Source organism: Peromyscus eremicus, chromosome 2, assembly GCF_949786415.1.
Source record: "Peromyscus eremicus chromosome 2, PerEre_H2_v1, whole genome shotgun sequence".
Lineage (NCBI taxonomy): Eukaryota > Metazoa > Chordata > Mammalia > Rodentia > Cricetidae > Peromyscus > Peromyscus eremicus.
This window is the reverse complement of record NC_081417.1, coordinates 22,570,093-22,590,770: the sequence shown is the minus strand read 5'-3', so window position 1 is coordinate 22,590,770 and position 20,678 is coordinate 22,570,093. Positions and strand designations below refer to the sequence as shown.

Here is a 20,678-nt window from a genome sequence, read left to right as displayed (position 1 = left end):
CTTCAAAGAAGACAGGCAACTATTACAGTGTGTGGCTCATCCAGAATTCCCAAGGCTAGAACACTATTCCTACCTTTAAGACACACTTTTAGAATATCTTTTGTTTCTAGGAAAATTCTCTTACTGTAGGGCATAAATTAATTGTTCAGTGGCAAAATTCTTGTCTGTAAGTCACTGGTCTAAAGCTAGCAACTATAAATGTTTAACACAACAATTCTCTACAACAAGAGTAGTCAGGAAGACAAACCTCCATACTGGACTTTTTGGTAGACATGTCCACAGGGCCTCCAAAAAGACTGTACATACTCCTGAGAGCTACAAATCACTAAGGAAATTGAGCTGATTACTGTCATAACACTATACCAGAAAAATAGGTGAAGACTTTTAGAATTTTTCCACAATGTCAAAATTCATTGAATGAGAATAAATTCGTAAGGTTCAACAGTTTCACTGACACTTTGGTATATAATCCCACCTATCTTGGAAAACTGCCCAGCATTGATGAAAACTCTTTTATTTCAATCTTAATCACAGATATTAACTCTCATATCATGCAGTAACCACTAAATATATCTATTTGCATATGATTTAAAGAATGAATACAAGTTAAAGAAAGAGGCTACCTAGAGTTCAAGCAATTCTGATTTAGGCTGAGAGTCGATATGAATAAGATAATGGACCAGATCATTTCATGAGGGAAGCTGTTTCTGGAGTTGTTAGAGTTGGGATTTAAGAGTAAGGTCTAAATGTGAGGTTAAAGGTCAAACCAGAATCTGAGATCTGGACATGACAAGCTCAAGTCCATATACAGATAAGCAAGCAGGTAGATGGGCAGGCAATTGAATATGTCGCATCATCAACATCAAGAATCAAAGCTGAATCTAAGCTCCAAGGACAGTTGTAAATCCCCTGTTAGGATGAATTTTAATTGGGAATGTTACTTAGGTGAACCAAAGGGTACTTTTGATTGATGGACTTCAATAATGTGGTACCTAGACTTTGGTAGTCAGCCTTAGGTGGAAGTGAACAAATAAGGGACTAGATCTTGAGAGCTAGCTTTTGGAATATAATCTAATGATTTTTGGCAAGGCAAAGGAATGAGAGAGAAGGGAAACACCTGTCAGAGCCATGTTTGCCATGGTTGAGCTGGCTAGAGTCCCTTCATTCCCATTTTTTTTTTTTTGTTGTTGTTGTTTTATTATCGGATCACTGTGTGTTGGGTAAGTGGGCATTGTTCTCTCTGGCGGCTAACTGCTGATATTGGGGCATCATTGTTAGGGGACCCAAGCAAGCTGGGTTGTCAATCAAGGTTGGGAAGAACAGGCTGTGATAGTCTGTAGTCCAGGTAGTGCAGGACCATCTGAGGTTAGGAAAGTGTTGTCTGTGAGGCTTGTCCAGGTTGTAGATTTTGAGGAAACAGCTGGGGCTGGGGCTGGGGCTGGGGCTGGGGCTGGGGCTGGAGTTACTAGAGGAGCCTGTAGTTGATTTGAAATCTGTTGGAACAGGTTCACTAGAGATAAAAGTAAAATAAAGGAGTTTAGAAAAAAAATGTTTTATATTGGGTGTACATTTGAAACTTTTAGGTTCGTGGTCTTGGTAGTTGGGAAGAGGAGTCCCAAGGCCACAAAACGGGAAGAGATCCTACCCTGAGGAATAGTCAATAGACAAGAAAATTTAGGCTGTTGGTTGACAGGAGTACTTCTCTGGAGTTTGTTTGAGAGTTCTTGAGAGGAGTCAGGAAAATTTAGATTGCCTATATAAGGTTTGTTGGGGAAGAACTATTAACTGAAAGGAGGGACTGGTTGTGTTGGGAAAAATATAATGTAAAAGGCTTTTGTTACATAAGAAGAATCTTTCCTTGGGTATTAATGTGGTTTCTGAAATTGAAATACTTTAAGAACATGGATGACATGTTTTAAGAATATGTTTGAGAACTGTGTTGGGGAAATAAGGGAGTCCTTTAGACAGAATCCTGGGTTTTGGTACCAGTGAAAGGAAAAGTATAGGCCTAGGACCCTCAAGAACAGATTCTTGGTACAAAGGAGGTTTATTTGCCCCAGAAGAATAAAGTGCAGGGATAAAGGACAAAAACAGGGTCAGTGGAAGAGTGAGAATGAAAAAGGAGCAGGGATATTTGTTCTAAAGACAAAGGACTGCCTCTGGATAGAGAGGAGACAGATGTGGCACATAGGAAAATGGCATTATATAAAGGTAAAATGGTAAACCCAATGATAAGATGAAATGCTTAATTTTAACTGGGCATGTGAATTTGGTGAGCCAAAGAAGGCTTTTGATTGCTAGATTTCAATAGTTAGATAGTAACACCTTGCTAGTCAGCCTCAGGAGGAGGAATTGTCCACATAAGAGAATAGCAATCGGGTGCTAGCTTCAGTAATGTAATCTGACAGTTTTTAACAAGGCAGAGGGAATAGGGGAGAAGGTCAAGGTCTGCCAGGGCCACATGCTCCAGTGGGCTAGTGTCCCTTCATTGTGAATAGAACTAGAGGACTTCAGGTAAACACCAAAACTGCCAAAGGAGAGAAGCTCAGAACATTGTTCATATTCTAGGGGCAGAGTCAAGCTTGCCAACCACACCAAACTGAATAGAATATGCTTATCAGAAGTGTAGAAATGTAGGGGAAATCTCACTGATTAGCCACTGTTGGATGAAGAAGGCTGGCACCTGAAGGTCCAAATGTATAGAACTGGGGTAAGAGGTTACTATAGGTTGATATCCAAGTCAGAACACCACATGAAAGGATAAGGTATCAGCTCAGGAGACCTCAAGACCAAGTTCTCAGAAAAAAAGGGGATTTATTTTACCCAGAGGGACAAAGGTCAGGGAATAGGAGAAAAAAATAGGTGATAGAGGATAAGGGAAAAGGGGAAAGGAACAAGGGAGAGGGTGAAGGAATATTTGTTGGGGTGGGCACAAAGTATTGTCTCTGGATAGAGAGGGGACAGACATAGCACTTAGGAAACTGCAGTTTATAAAAGTATAAGGGGAAACCCACAGTTAGGATGAGGCATTTCATTTTAATTGGGTATGTTAATAAGGGTAGCCAATGGAGACTTTTGATTGTTGGACTTCAATACTTTGATAACCTGACCTTGGTAGTCAGCCTTAGGAGGAGGAAGTGGTCAAACAAGGGACTAGACCTTGGGGGCTAGCTTTAGGAATGCAATCTAATGGTTTTTAGCAAGGCAGAGGGAAACAGGGAGTAAGACAAGGCCTGGCAGAGCCATGTTTGCCATGCTCAAATGGACTAGAGTTCCTTCACTAATTTCTAACAAAATAGACTTCAAACAAAAATCAATCAATAGAGATGGGGAAAGACACTTCATACTCATTAAGGGAAATATCCACCGAGATGATGTTTCAGTACTTAACACCTATGCCCTGAATACAACTGCATTTGTAAAAGTCACATTTGTAAAAGAAATATTATTAAAACTTAATCCACAAATTGAGAGTGGGAGACTTCAATGCACCACTCTTGCCATTGGACAGGTCATCCAGACCAAAAGTAAATGGAAAACTCCTGAAGCTGACAGGTGTTATGAACCAAATGGACACAACATATATCTACAGAACACTTCCCCCAAACACAAAAGAGTATGCATTCTTCTCAGCACCTCATGGGACTTTCTCCAAAATTGAGCACATACTCTGTCACAAAGCACATATCTACAGATACAAGAAGATTGAAATAGCCTACTGTATCCTCTCAGACCACCGTGGATTAAAGCTGGATTTCAACAACAGAAAAGAATAGAAAGCCTACAAACTTGTGGAAAATGAACAGTTCTCTACCGAATGACTACTGCATAAAGACAAAAATAAAGGAAGAAATTATAGACTTCATAGAAATTAATGAAAATGAATGTACAACCTACCAAAACTTATGGGCCACAATGAAAGAGATGGTAGGAGGAAAGTTCATAGCACTAAGTGCCTACATAAAAAGTTGAAAGATCTCATACTAGCAACTTAACAGCACATATGAAAGTTCTAGAAGAAAAAAGAAACAAGTACACCTAAGAGGAGTAGACTGCAGGAAATAATTGAACTGGGGGTGAAGTCAACAAAATAGAAACAAGGAAAACAATCCAAAGAATCAATGAATCAAAGATTTCATTCCTTGAAAAAAATCACCAAAATAAACAAACTCTTATTCAAAATAACTTAAAGAGAAAGAATATCCAAATTAACAAAATCAGTAAGGAAAAGGGGAACATAACAACAGACACCAAGGAAATCCAAAGGATTTCCAAAGTCTCTAAAAGAAATGGCCAATTTTCTTGATAGATACTACTTACCAAAGTTGGACCAAGATCAGATAAACAACTTAAAAAACCTATAAGCCCTAAGGAAATAGAGTCAGTCATTAAAAGTCTGCCAACAAAAAATAGCCCAGGGCCAGACAGTTTTAAAGCAGAGTTCTAACTGACTTTTAAAGAAGACTTAACATCAAAACTTTTCAAATTATTCCACAAAATAGAAACAGAAGGGACATTGTTAAATTCAATTTATGATGCCACAGTCACCTTGAAACCCAAACCACACAGATTAAACAAGAAAGAAATTTCCCTTATGAAGATAGATGCAAAAATACTCAAAAAATAATTTCAAACCAAATCCAGGAACACATCAGAAAGATCATCTAGCATGATAAAGTACATTTCATCCCAGAGATTCAGGGATGGTTAAACATACAAAAAATAGTCAATGTAAAACACCACATAAACAAACTGGAAAAAAAAACATGATCATTTCATTTGATGCTGAAAAGGCCTTTGTCAAAATCCAACACACATTCATGATAAATGTCTTGGATATATTAGATATACAAGGGACATACCAAAACATAATGAATGCAATTAGTAGGAGGCCTATAGCTGACATCAAATTAAATTGAGAGAAACTCGAAGCAATTCTACTAAAACCAAGAACAAGACAAGGCTGTTCACTCTTTCCATATCTATTCAATACAGCACTTGAAGTTCTACCTACAGCAATAAGACAACTAAAGGAGATCAAGGGGGTAAAAATTAGAAAGGAAGAAGTCAAAGTATCAGTATTTGCAGATGATATGATAGTATACAGAAGTAACCCCAAAAATTCTATCAGGAAACTCCTACTATGGTGATATTTTATTTGTGCTGAAATGTGATTTTATTTGTATGTTAATAAATAAAGTTGCCTGGGGGTCAGAGCTAATAACAAGCCATTTAGCAGAAGTCTGGCAGTGGTAGCACATGCCCTTAATCTGATCACAAGGCAGGCAAAGTCTGTGTGTTCAAGGACATAGCATGGTGACACACGCCTTTAATTCCAATACCAACCATAGAGACCTGGTGAAGGTCTGTATAGACAGGGAGTGACAAAGAAGTCATGTGGTTGGGTTTAGAACCAATGAGAAGGCAGAACAGAAAGTCAATAAAAAGATGAGTCACACAGGAGAAGGTCTCTCTCTCTCTCAAGGGAAAGATGGCAGCAACTGGTAAGCTAAAGGCTATTCACTAGTGCTCTGACCTCTTGGGTTTTTAACTCTTTATTTGACTCTGTGTTTTTTATTTAATAAGACTGTTTAGAATTACATCTACATCTTAAAGCTGATAAAAACCTTTAGTGGAGTGGCTGAATATAAGATTAACTAAAAAATATCAGTAACCCTCTTATATTCAAATGATAAATGGGCTGAGAAATAAATCAAGGAATAGATACCCTTCACAATACCCACAAAAAATATACAATAACTTGGTGTAACTCTAACCAAGCATGTGAAAGACCTGCACGACAACAACTTCAAATCTTTGAGGAAAGAAATTGAAGAAGACATCAGAAGATGGAAAGATCTCCCATGATCATGAATCCATAGAATTAACATAGTAAAAAAAAAGCCTATCTTATTAAAAGCAATCTACAGATTCAATACAATCCCCATCAAAAGTCCAACACAATTCTTCACAGATCTTGAAAGAATAATACTCAATTTCATATGAAAAAAGAAAAACCCAGTATAGCTAAAACAATCCTGATCAATAAAACAACTTCCAGATGTATCACCATCCCTGATTTCAAGCTATAATACAGAGATGCACTAATAAAAACCATATGATATTGACATATAATCAAACCCATTGCTCAGTGGAATTGAATTAAAGGTGCAGACATAAATACACATACCATTTGACACCTGATTTTTTTTTTTTTTATAAAGAGGCCAGAGTTACACAACTGAAAAAAGAAAGGATCTTCAACAATTGGTCCTGGTCTAACAGGATGTCTGCATGTGAAAGAATGCAAATCAATCCATATTTATCACCCTGCACAAAACTCAAGTCCAAGTGGATCTAATACTTCCACATATAACCAGATACACTGAACCTGATAGAAAGTAGCGTAATACCTTTGAACACATTGGTACAGGAGACAACTTCATAAACAGAACAGAGATAGCACAGACACTAAGATAGAGAATTAATAAATCAGACCTCATAAAACTGAAAAGCTTATATCTTTAAGGCAAAGGACACTGTCAATAGAACAAAATATGAACCTACAGAATGGGAAAAGATTTTCACCAACTTCACATCCAAGAGAAAACTAATACCCAAAATGTATAAAGAACTCAAGAAACTAGATATCAACAAATCAAACAACCCAATTTAAAAAATGAGGTACAAATCTAAATAGAGAATTCTCAACAGAAGAATCTCAAATGCCTGAGGAACACATTAAAGAAATGTTCAACAACCTGAGCCATCAGGGAAATGAAAATCAAAACTACTTTGAGATTCCATCACCTGTCAGAATGGCTAAGGTCAATAACACAAGTAACAGTCATGCTGGCAAAAATGTGGAGCAAAGGGAACATTCCTACATTGCTGGTGGAATGCAAACTTGGATAACCACTGCAGAAATCAATATGGCAGTGCTTCTGAAAATTGGGAATTGATCTACCTCAAGACCCAGCTATACCATTCTTGAACATATACCCAAAAGACTTTCCATCCTACCACTAGGACACTTCCTCAACTATGTTCATAAGAGCTTTATTCATAAATGTCAGAAATTGTGAATAGCCTAGATGCTCCTCAACAGTAGAGTAGATAAAGAAAATGTTGTATATTTATACAATGCAGTATTACTCAGCTCTTAGAAAAAATGACATCATAAAATTTTCAAGAAAATGGATGGAACTAGAAAAAAAAACTTCATGAGCAAGCCAACTCACACCCAGAAAGACAAACATGATATCTATTCACGTAGAAGTGGATAACAGCTGTTAAGTAAAGGATAATCACACTACAATCCACTGACTCAGAGAGGCCAAGGAGAGCTCTAGGGGGAAGCATAGATCTCTCTGGGAAGGGGAAATACAATAGATTATGCAGGTGTACTGGGGGTGGGTGAGGATGGGAACAGTAGGGATTAGGTGGAGGAGAAAGGGCTGGAAGAAAAGAATACAGTGAGATATGACTGGAATAGGGAGACAGTTATGGGGCAATGTGGAAACCTAGTGCAGTGATTTGTTTCTCTCATTTGCATACCATCTAGGTGTCTCTTCTGGTGAAGAAAAATGCCATGAATATACTTCCAAAGTGCTGTAACTGAACGTAACAATTTCCTATGATCCAATATTTTAAAATATTTATGACATACAAAAGTATGCTGTTTGGCTTTGCCTCATTTTCAAACACTGGTGAACCTAAGAGTAATTTAGTTGAGAGATATAGTATAATATATTCTTCTGGGGGCCATATTTATATGAATGGTCTGAATTGCCACATAAGACCAGGGTGATGTCTAGGACCTTGCTGCCAGTGATGGGCCATATCAGTGTCCATAATCCTACTGCAGCAGGGGACTATGTCAATATCTGTGTCCTATGTTCCCAACAAAAGCCAACCTGTGCTGCAGCCTGAATCCATGCTGATGTCCACTGGCCTTGCTGCTACGAGGGGACATACTGATGTGAGTGGTCTGTACTGCCATCTGAGGCCATGTGGATATCCATGATCCAGGGTGCCTCTAAGGGCCTGGCCAGTGTCTATGGTCTGACTTTGGCTGGGGACCTTAGTCATGGCCACAGTAAAGATAATCCTCACCTGTGTGCCTGGAACCCTGTCTGTAGGTGACTGTATATTCTGCCAAATTCGAAAGATTAATATTCATGCCTCTTCTCACTTCACACTGCCCTGTACAAACCTAGTCACTCATAGATAAGGTACTTAGAAAATCAGGCACAACATTGGCATCTATACCTTTAACCTAGATGTGTCTTATTGAAGTGAGTCTATCAAGTGTAAATCATCAGAAAAACAAAGGCCCCATGTGAAGTGGCTGCCAACTCTATGGATCAATGAAGACTAAGGACACAGAATCCTAGAGAGGACAAAAGATCTCAAAAGTCAGGGGCAATCCAGAGAGGCACATATCTGGTTTCTGGAGATCAGAAGAGGGCCATTGGTGAGGAGCTACCTCAGGGAGGTAGGGTATATTCAACAGTAAAACTAGTTTTCCTTGTCTTCAGCTGGTAATAGGAGTACCTATTGGTCTTTCAGATCAGCTACAATATGTTTTGCTTCTAATTCCCACTGAAATAGTGCAGCAAACACTTCTTAATCCCTTGTGTAGAGGGGGAAAATGAGAGTCTAAGGGGCTTGACTAAGTTGCCCAAATCCTGGGCATGTACTCTTAGTAGGTCAAGGCATCCATCCTTCCTCTTCCAGATCCAATCTCTGCAGTGGGAGATAGAATAGAGGCTCTTGATGCAGAGTTTTGAAATGAATATGATAGCCCAGAACTTTCCACAGGAAACTGTCGACCCCATTTCCATCCCAATTGTGGTGGTTTGAACGAGAATTGTCCCATTAGGCTAATATTTTTAAATCATTGGCATCTCATTGGTGGAACTGTTTGGGAAGAATTGGAAGGTGTGTCACTGGAGGTGGGCTTGAGGATTCAAAGGACTCATGTCATTCCCAGCATGTTCTCTGCCTCCTGCTTGAAGTTCTGACATGTGAGCACTCAGTTGTTCTGTTGCAATGCCTTTGCACCACCACCATGGATTCTAACCCTCTGGAATAATAAGGCCATTTAAATTCTTTTGTAAGTTGCCTTGGTCATGGTCTTTTATAACAGCTATAGAAAAATAACCAACATAGCAGTATAATGCTATAACTTCCCATGCCCAGCAATACTACCTCCCCATTATCTACATGCTTCACAAGGAGCAAATTCCTTCTCTGGAAGATATCAAGAAGACATTGCATTTGCCACATCCAGGATTATGGAGTCCTAAACTTCCCATTTGACTACATGTCAGATAAATTTATCAGAATATCAACATATAGACAAATATAGTTATTTCAAGAGAAGACCTGGCTAGAAGCTTTGAGCATCTATCGAGAATTTCTTCCTGACTGAACTGGTTATCTCCAAGAGAGATGTGGGAAGACTAGGCCACAAGCCAGGTATATCTAAGCTGTGATGCTTGGGAATTACAAAAGTATCCATTTCAATCTGCCTCTAATGGGTGAGTCACCAAGACCTCAAGATGACTTGAGGGACAAAAGTGGATCCAATGGAGGCTGCAGAAAGAAGAAATATAATCTCTGCTAGACTCATCTAAGTCCCTTTGAAATTCACCTGAGTAACCTCTACCTTGCAGCCTCCTCCTTTGCCTTGTTTATATTTCACAATCATGTATCCAACTGTTGTTTGCTTACAAGAAACCCACTCCTTTTATTCAGAAGGAGCCAAAGCATCCCTTCTCTCCAAAATGCTGAACCTGGGATCTCAGCAGCACTGACCCTGGAGAGAAAAGCTCCTAAGAGCTCCATAAAGTTGGGCCCTGATTCTTGGCCACTTTCTCCTCACACTGTCCTGTTTCCAGACCATCCTACTGGAATGCACATATGAACATGTTCAAGAGTAGAATCTTCTTTCTCCTTCTCCAGTCCTGCCCATGGAATTCAGGGACGATCTCTGAAGGGATGATCATGGCATTGTCTGAGAGACTACAGTCAGAATCCTGAGCATTGGCTTTGTGTATCAATCAGCTACAACAGGGATCAGAGAATTCAATCAGATGATGCTTCAAATAATCATATGTATATATCTTTACATTTTGGCTGTGAAAACATTTCAAAAGAATAATGTGTAAATTCTCTAACGCTGAGGCCTTCAGAGCCATTGAACAATCCCTTAGCATCTGATGAGTTTGCCTGGCTACAAGCTCAGCACTTTCTGCTTACTGCCTGAAGATGTCAAGTCTCCCTTAAAGCCCCTGTGAAGCTGGTATAGGTAGAATGTTCCTTACAGTGCACAGTTACCATTCCTCATCAGTTGAGTTACTCAGTTTTCCCTCTGTCCTGCTGCTTGCCTCCATCATAATTGGAATCTTCACACCAATTGCTTTTTTATTGGGAATTGGTACATTTTTGTCTTGTGGATGCTTGTGTTCTGTTGCTAGGATTTCCATAAAGCAGCACTTATTCATTTTCTCATAATTCTAGAACCATAAAAGCTCAGAGTTATGTGTCCACAGAAATGCTCTCTTCTGTGGACTCTCTTTCATTGTTGATTAGAACTTCCCCTCTGTCATCATACATGGTCTTCCTTAGTGTATATACTCTCCTCTTCCTACAACATAACCAGTCAAGTTGAATTGAGACCCACCCTAATGATCCAAATTGACCTTAACCTCCTGTTTAAAGATGCTGTAACTGGTATAGTCACATTGTAAGTATCAAGGTTTGTGGCTTTGACATATGACCAGGATGCTGTTCACCTACATGTCCACACACATCCCTGGTCCTCTTGACTTTCCCCAAAATCATTTATTTTCCTGCTTTTATGACATGGAGGAAGAGGCACACTGCAGGCCTACTCATGCTTCCCTAATACAGTACTCTGCCCACAGTACTGTCATGAATCCAATCTATGTCCTCAGATCTGGACCCAGCACCTCTCAAATTCTCAGTTCAATTGTAGAGGGCCCACATGTGCCTTTTAAAAACATGAACATTACATTTTCACAGATTACAAGGCCAGCCCTAAAAAAAATGAGTTCAGAAGAATTTAGCATCTTGTGCTCCTTACTTGTCTACTCTTCCTGCAGTAGCTTTTCCTATTTTCCTGTTCACTTGGGGAGGAGTGATGTGTCAGAGACAAATTGCTTAATATTACCTGGCTTAGTCACCAAAAAAGCTCAGACTTAAATCTAGACCAGACACTTTGAGATTTCTCCTCTTACTCCTCCCTTCATTTGTTCTTTCCTTCTTTTTGTTTTGGGGCTATGGATTAAACTCATGCCTCACACTTGCTAAATCATGCTCACTATTAAGTTATAAACCCAGCTCCAACACCACCATGGTTTCTTCATTTTAACTATAGAAAGCTATTTGGCTTTTTCGTATAAGTTAATTGCAGAAAGAGTAAAAACTGCATTGAATTAGAGAGAAATATCCAACCTTCACCCACAGAGGCTTTGTGGGTTAGGAATAATTGAGATTATCTGATTTTAAGAAAAAAAAATACTTGTCTTAGCTCCTGGTAGCTGTCCAGCATGACTTCTGTTTTCACAATACACAGGCACACTCAGAACAACGACTTACTAATTTTCAAGGAGATTTTCATTACAATCAGGGTGAAAATTGTGACTAAGCATTAAATGACTACAATGGAAACAGAGTGTGTATACTCACATTCTTATAAAATACATATTGTCTTTCTCTGCATATACTTTACTAAGATATCCATAGTGTTAAAATGTAATGTCCTTAAAATGACCTTATATAATATTATGGGAAGGCACATTTTTACATATTTTGTGTGTACACCATCGTGTGTGTGTGTGTGTGTGTGTGTGTGTGTGTGTGTGTGTTTGTGCTTTAGTGTACATAAAAACAGACAGGAATTTTAAAAATATCTTTCTTTACTGTTACTTTAACTTTTCAATTTGCAAAATATTTACACAGTCCTGCAGTTTCAGTTCTGTTTCACCCAATAATGTTCACCACCCACTTCTCCTTCTCTTCCAACTCGTTAAGCTTCCCTAAATGCTTACAGTAAGCAAACTTTCCTCTCTGTAAATAACTTTTTCTCAAGGCTGAACTTTGGTAGATTACTGCCTTTGTCTTCCTTTTGCATTAATGGGAGGAGAGGAGGAATTTATAGACAGAGAATACAAACACAATACTTTGGATATATTTGCTTATGGTGCATGTACATTCCCAGTTTCTTCTTTAATAGTTATTGTTATATGAATACACACATATATGTATATATGTATATGTATATATGTATATATACACATATACATGTATATACATATTTACATATAACCTACTGTATCCATTTGACCTTGCTTATATGCCTATATGCCTGGGCTGACTATTTTGGATCGGGAAGCCCATGTGAAAGCTCTTCCTTGAAGGAAACTTGCCATTTTTCTCTCAGCAGCCACTGACCTCCTACAACTCTTCATTAAAGAATGGGGCCATTTCCCCTCTCTGAGTAGATATGTCAAGTGGTGTTATCATTATCCTTGTCTGTTAACACCACCATGATGCTATTTCCTCATTTGGCTAGGGGACACTATCTGACACCGCTCAGCCTCTGGCTCTTATGATCTTATAATCTCCGCACCCCTCTTCCATGATAAATCTTGAGCCTTAGGTGCAAGGGTTGCACTGCAGATATATCAGTTGTCATTGGACACCCAAAGTCACTTAATTCTCTGCATTTTGACAGTCTCACTAGCCATAGGTACTTGCCTAGGTTTACAGAACAGTAGTATTTGGTTTTACCCTAGGTCCCTGAGCTATCTAGTCTCTAGTTATTGGGCACTTAAACATTGTTGGGCTGGGTGGTGGTAGCGCACACCTTTAATCCCAGCACTTGGGAGGCAGAAGCAGGCAGATCTCTGTGAGTGAGTTCCAGGAAAGGTGCAAAGCTACACAGAGAAACCCTGTCTCAAAAACCAAACACACACACACACACACACACACACACACACACACACACACACACACACAAAACATTGTTGGGTGTAGGTTCCTTCTTGTGAAGTGGGCCTTCATTCAAACCAGATACCAGATATTGGTTGGTAACTGTCACAAGCTTTTTGCAGTCTATATAGAATGAATCCCAGTCAAACAATGGCTGGCTGTCAATAGAAAGCCCAATAATTCAATAGTTGCTCAGTCCCATGTGGTTGGACATCTCAGCTGGTCTTCTGTATATACTAGAATTCTGAAGAAGCAGGTTCCAAGGCCAGTAGAAGAATAGACATGCTAGCAAGGCAAGGGCAAGCAGGTGAAGAATGAATAAATGCTTTCTTCATCCATTGTTCTTCTATAGGCTTCCAGCAGAAGGTTTGGACCAGATTGAAGGTATGCCTTCCCACCTCAAGATCTGGATTATGGGCATGTTGTCTTTGTTCCTCAAGATTTGGATCACAAGTGTGCCTTCCATTTCTGGATTGTAGTTTATTCCAGATACAGTCAAGTTGACAACAAAAAATAGCCATCACAATTCATCCCTTGTCAGCTTTTCACACAATAATATCTCTTATTTCATGATTAATTTCTGTCATAGTTAGAGTTTTTATTGCTGTGAAGAGACACTATGACCACAGCAGCTCTTATAAAGAAAACATTTAATTGAGGTGGCTCTATTATCATCATGATGGGAAGCATGGCATGCAGTCAGATATGGTGCTGGGGTGTCCTACATCTTGCAGGCAACAGGAAGTTTACTAACTGTGACACTGAATAAAGCTTAAGCAAAAGATCTCAAAGCCTACTCCCACAGTGACACACTTCCTCCAACAAGGTTATACCCACTCCAACAACCCACACCTCCTAATAATGGCACTTCCTATGAGATTATGGGGGCCAACTACATTCAAACTACTACAATTTCCAAATGTAAAACGATAAACAGGTAATAACAATTCCTAAACATAATATAACTATCCCATGTACAATTGCAAATTCATTATATATTTAACCATGCCACAATTACACTTAATGTTATATAACTATCCTTCATACAACCACAAATGCAATTATAAATTTAGAATAGGTGGCAATGTCCCTTGGGGACATCCTTCTAGTATCTCAAACTTACATATGATAACCATTGATATTTTTTAAATTGGTGCTACAACATCTGATAAGGAAATTCAAAGAAAACACATATCTGTACAAATACATTCTTAAGAAATTTTTAACAAAGGCACTCATATCAGTTATAATCCTCATTTATGCAACCTGTCACATGGGCTTAGATGACATTAGAACTACTATCCTCTACTATCCATTCTATATTTCCTCCACCCCCTGCAAGTATTTCAGTAGGTCTTTGCTCTTTTCCTGGAGTACTGACCCATACCTTCATTCCTGATGGGTTTGTGCCCTTTGTCAACTGGCATGGATTAGGCTTTTGTAGCTTCCCATTAACTTTAATCACAGGACGTGGTAGCATCAAGAGACACCCTAAAGGATCTCCTGCACTCCAGGCATAATCCTTCCTACTTTCTTTGTGGAGTGGTAATCCAACATTCTCATGATAATCTGGATCTGTTACCACTCCAGACACTGTTATTTTTTTTTCTTAGCCTGTTGGTTTAAGGGTATTAGAAGTCCAAGGGGACTTCTTCACCGTTAGAAGTGACCAGGGGGAAGTCTGAGTTTCTATTTCAATGAAATGTTTGTTGTGGCTCCTGGCAGGAGCACACACCCCTCTGAAACCTAAACTTCTAGGTCAATAGAACTTAAGGTTGCAGGAACAGGAAGCAAAATCTTTCTTATAAGTGATAGTAAGTGGAACTATTCTCCTTTCCACCCCTTGATTTCTAGACTTGTGAATCCTGGCTATGGCCACCTAATTGGCATTGCAATGGTGTCTTCAAAAGTCCATTACATCTACCAGGCCAGCTGCTTCAGGATGGTAGGGAACATGGTAAGACCGTGGATTCCATGATCATGGGCCCACTGTCATACTTCTCTGGCTATGACATGTGATCCCTAGTCAAAAGCAATATTGTGTGGAATATTGTGTCAGTGGATAAGGCATTCTGTAAGTCCATGGATGGTGGTTTTGAAAGAAGCATTACATGCAGGAAAGACAAATCCATAACCAGAAAAATACTCTAGTAAGGACAAAGCATTGTCCTTTCCATGGAGGAAGTGGTCCTATGTAGTCAAATTGCTACTAGGTTTCTGGCTGATCACTCCAGGAAATGGTGCCATATCTGGGGCTTAGTGTTGGTCTCTGCTATTGGCAGATCTGGCACTCAGCAGCAACTGTAGCCAAGTCATCATTGATGAGTGGAAGTCCATGTGGTCCCTGTCTCTACCACCATAGCCACATTGTTCATGGACCAATTGGGCAATGAAAAGAATATCTGGGGAAAGAAGCCAACTGTGCACAGAATATGTATTCCTGTCTACATTTATTCCCATTGAACTCCTCCTCAGCTAAAGTCACAGATGAAACAGGAGTGAAGTCAGCTTATCTAATTCATGCTTAGAAACACCATGTTTGATTAGCCAATAACAGAATCCATATGCATCCTACCACTGTAAAATTCACTTTGTCTGTGCTAACCATTACAGGTTAGGCCACTATGGACATTGTTTTTTCTGTGTTGTCAATTATAATAACTATGATCACTTTGCCTCTGGCAATTCAGTACTACCACCTGGCCCCTGCTACCTCAGGGCCCAATTAAATCCATTGCGTTTAATTCATACATTTGAGCAGTAGTATCTCCAAACCTAATGTCTGGCACAAGGGAAAGGGTGACAACAAAACTCTGCAAATGTACTGGTGGCCCTCTCACCATTTTGCTTCATATAGGATTTGTGAAGCGCATGTCTTCTGGACCTTCCCATTGTGGAGGATTAGGTTTTATACTGAGTACCCACTCTAGCATTGCAATTTCTCTGAGCCTTGAAATCCCTTCATCAACACTAAGCCAAGGGATATCAGGCATCTTCCCTCTTTTTCAGCAGGCCATCATTTAATAAACACTTCAGCCAACCATTCAACCAAACTTTTCACAACTTATTTTCTGTCTGTGCAAACTTGCATATGAAACCTAGAATCTCCACTCAGAGGGCCATATCAATAAACTCAGCCTGATCTAGTTTTGTGTTCTGTACTGGCTGGTCTTGTGTATCAACTTGAAACGAGCTAGAGTCATCAGAGGAAGGAGCCTTAGTTGAAGAAATGCCTTGATGAGATCCGGCTGTAAGACGTTTTCTCATTTAGTGATCAATGAGGGAGGGACCAGCCCATTGTGGGTGGTGCCATTCCTGGGCAGGTGGTCCTGGGTTCAATAACAAAGCAGGTTGAGCAAGCCAGGGGAAGCAAGCCAGTAAGCAGCACCCTTCCATGGCCTCTGCGTCAGCTCCTACTTCCTGGATCCTGCCCTGTTTGAGTTCCTGTCCTGACTTCCTTCAGTGATGAACAGCAATGCTGAAGTGTATGCAAAATAAACACTTTCCTCCCCAACTTGCTTTTTGGTCATTGGTTTCTTCAAAGAAATGGAAACCCTAAGACATATTCCTTCCACCACTATTCCACACCTTTAAAATCCATTCCTACATATATTCCCCAGATTCCTGTTTGAATGAATTAGCAAAAGCATTAAGTTCCTTGCTAGTGTAGCACACTTCCTCATGGACTACACTTTCTACATCCCCTCTAGGAGCTTGCTTTGCCTTGATCTGGTTATAGGTCCAGGGGCAACTATTGGTGGGCCTTGAGGAACACTAGTATTGTGTTGCCTGAAATTTCCTTCAGAAAAAGTCACTGCTAGTTTAGCAGACAATGAAGGACTAACTTTTTAAGTAAAAGGTGAAAAGGGCAATATTTCAAGGGATGAGGCTGAGGGTATTAAGTCTTCAGGTGAGATAAACCCTTGAAAATTGAGGATTCAAAGTTCTTTGCTTCAATGGGGTCTTCCCACACACCCCTATCTCAAGTTATAGAATCACATTCTTTACCAATAATTACTTTAAGCTGGCACCATCTGAGACTGAGACCTGAATTTTTGCTGTAATTCACCCAAACCTATCATAAGAGCTTTGGTTTGATTTTCTGCAACTCAAGCTCTATGGCTGCTGGAGAGAAGATTTTCTTCTGGGGCACACTTAGAAAACTTTACACTGTTTATGCACATCTGGAGCCAGTCAACATTATCAGTAAGTTTATTGTTATCCTTTACTATATTGTGAAGTTGATTAACTTTATCATTAAGCTCATTCCTATCCTTTATCAATTTATCTGGAGATATTAAGAGCAACCAACCAGCAACATTACTTTCCTTATTTTCCCCAAACTCAAATGTTTCATATATAATGTCACAGAATCCATTGCCACTCACTATTGATGAATCAAGATAATCAAAAGCATTTATTTCTTTAAATTGGAAATATAGTTTACACAATGGGCCTTCAGTACTTTCCAAGCTCCCAGGCAATAGAATTACTTAAAAGGCTTCAGTGACTGGAGGTGCTAGTGAATTTGAAGGTGGTGGCAAATTAAAAAATCCATTTCCAGATACTTTATAGATTTATCCTTAAACTTCTACTTCTCTAGAACCACCCTGGTACTAAAATCTGTATTAGTCAGAAAAATCTAGAGTCACAGAACTTATATAATGAGTATATATATATATATATATATATATATATATATATATATATATATATATATAATTCATTATTTAATAATGTGTATATATGGGAACTTGTTGGAAATACTTACAGTATTTCCAATGGCTAGCTGTGCACAGAAAGTCCAGTCATCCAATAGTTTCTCAGTCTTGTGAGCTGGATGTCTCAGCTGGTCTTCTGTACATGCTGGATTCCTGAAGAACTAGCCTCCAAGGCCTGTGAAGAAGTGGGCATGCTAGCAAGGCAAGAGCAAGCAGGCAAAGAATGAATGACTGCTTCCTTCTTCCATTGTCCTTATAGAAGCTTCCAGCAGTAGGTATGACCCAAATTAAAGGTGTGCCTTTCCACCTAAATATCTGGATCAAAAGTGTGTGGTTGCGGGGCGGTGGTGGCGCACGCCTTTAATCCCAGCACTCGGGAGGCAGAGCCAGGCGGATCTCTGTGAGTTCGAGGCCGGCCTGGGCTACCAAGTGAGTTCCAGGAAAGGCGCAAAGCTACACAGAGAAACCCTGTCTCGAAAAACCAAAAAAAAAAAAAAAAAAAAAAAAAGTGTGCGGTCTTTCTGCTTCCAGATCTAGATCACAAGTGTGCCTTCCATTTCTGAATTGTAGTTTATTACAGATATAGTAAAATTGACAACCAAGTATAGCCATCACAACTATCCTGGATTTTTTGTTTTTCCATATGAGGCTGAGCATTGTTCTTTCAAGATTTGCAAAGAATTTTGTTGGTATTTTGATGGGTATTGCAGTGAATCTGTAGATTGTTTTTGGTAGGATGTCAAGTTTTAATATGTTAATCATAGAGATCCACGAGCATGGGAAATCAATCCATCTTTGGATATCTTCTTCAATTTCTTTCTTCAAAGACTTGAATTTATTCTCATACAGATCATTCACTTGCATCAAGATATTTCATATTATTTGTTGCTATTGTGAAGGGTATTGTTTCTCTGATTTCTTTCTTGGCCCATTTATTATTTGTATATAGGACAGCTACTGATTTTTTTAGTTAATCTTGTATCCAGCCACTTCACTAAAGTTCTTGGGGTTACTTATGCATACTATCAGATCATCTGAGAATAATAATATATTGATTTCTTCCATCCAATTTGTATCTCCTTGATCTTCTTTAGTTGTCTTATTGCTCTAACTAGAACTCCAAGTAGATACGAAGAGAATGAACAGCCATGTATTGTTCCTAATCATAGTGGAATTGTCTTGAATTCCTCTATATTTAATTTGAGGCTGACAATGGGCTTGCTGTATATTGCTTTTATTATGTTTATGTGTGTTCCTTGTATCCCTAATCTTTCAAAGACTTTTATCATGAAGGGGTGTTAGATTTTGTCAAATGCTTTGTCAACATCTAATAAGATGACCATGTGTTGTTTTTTCTTTTTTATTTCAGTTTGTTTATATGGTGGATTACATTGACAGATTTTTATATGTTGAACCATTCCTGCATCTCTCAGATGAAGCCTACTTGGTCATGGTGGATGATCTTTTTTTTAATCTGTTCGTGTATACAGTTTTATTGAGCATATCTGTATCTATGTTCATGAGGGAAAATGGTCTATAATTTTCTTTATTGCATCTTGGTATGGTTTGGTTATCATGGTGACTGTGGCCACATAAGATGAGATCAACAAGGTTCCTTCTGTTTCTATTTTGTGGAGTAATTTGAGAAGTATTGGTATTAGGTCTTCTTTGAAAGCCTGATATATTTCTGCTAAAACAGCCTGGCCCTGGGCTTTTTCTTTTCCCTGTTGGGAGACTTTTAAAGACTGCTTCTATTTTCTTAGGGTAGGTCTACTTAAATTGTTTTCCTTATCTTGATTTAAATTTGGTAAGTACTGTCTATCTAGAAATCTGTCCACTTCTTTTAGATTTTCCAATTTTGTGAAGTGTAGAAAGGTGAAACCTAATGATTCTTTGGATTTCCTCAATATCTCTCGTTTTGTTTTTCATTGTGTTCCCCTTTTTGTTTTTGATGTTGTTCATTTGTATATTCACTCTCCATCTTAGTTTGGATAAGGGTTTGTCTATCTTGTTGATTTTCTCAAAGAACCAACTCTTTATTTCATTCATTCTTTGTATGGTATTCTTTGTTTCTATTTTATTGATTTCTGCCCTGAGTTTATTTATTTCTTGCCTTCAACTCCTCCTGTGTGTTTGTTTCTTTTTGTTCTAGAGCTTTCAGGTGTGCTGTGCACTGAGTGCTATGAACATTTCTCTTAGCATTATTTTCATTGTGTTCCACAAGTTTGGGTACCTTGTGCATTCATTTTCCTTGAATTCTGGAAGTGTTTAATTTCTTTATTTCTCCCTTTACTCAGTGGTAATTCAGAAGAGAATTGTTCACTTTCCATGATTTTTCTAGGCTTTCTTTTGTTTCTGTTCTTTTTAAAATCCATCTTTAATCCATGGTGATCTGATAGGATGCAGGGGTTATTTCAGTTTTCTTGTATTTACTGAGGCTTTCTTTGTGACTGAGTATGTGGCCAACTTTGGATAATGTTCCATGAGGTTCTGTGTTTGGGTGAAATGTTCTGTAGATATCTGTCATGTCCATTCAATTCATAATGTCTGTTGGCTCCAGTATTTTTCGCTTTAATTTTTGTTTAGATGATCTGTTCATTGGTGAGAGTGGGGTATTTAAGTCTCCCACTATTAATTTTTGAGGGCCAATGTGTGATTTAACTTTTAGCAGTTTTTCCTTTACAAAGGAAATTTATGCTCTTTTGTTAGGGCATAAATGTTAAGAATTGAGATGTCATTTTTTGGATTTTGCCTTTGATAAGTATGAAATATCTTTTCCCATTTCTTTTGATTAATTTTGGTTTGCAATCTATTCTGCTAGATATTAGAATAGCTATATCAGCTTGATTCTAGGGGCCATTTGCATGGAAAATCTTTTTCCAACCCTTTACTTTGAAGTATTGTCTATCTTTGATGTTGAAGTTTTTATTTTTA

General features: G+C 38.7%; 1 protein-coding gene across 1 annotated transcript in view; it reads left to right on the top strand.

Moving 5' to 3' along the window:
- LOC131903374 (signal-regulatory protein beta-1-like) overlaps positions 1–20,678 on the top strand; it is a 91,211-nt gene that overhangs the window by 34,894 nt on the left and 35,639 nt on the right. The gene's annotated exons all lie outside the window — the stretch shown is intronic.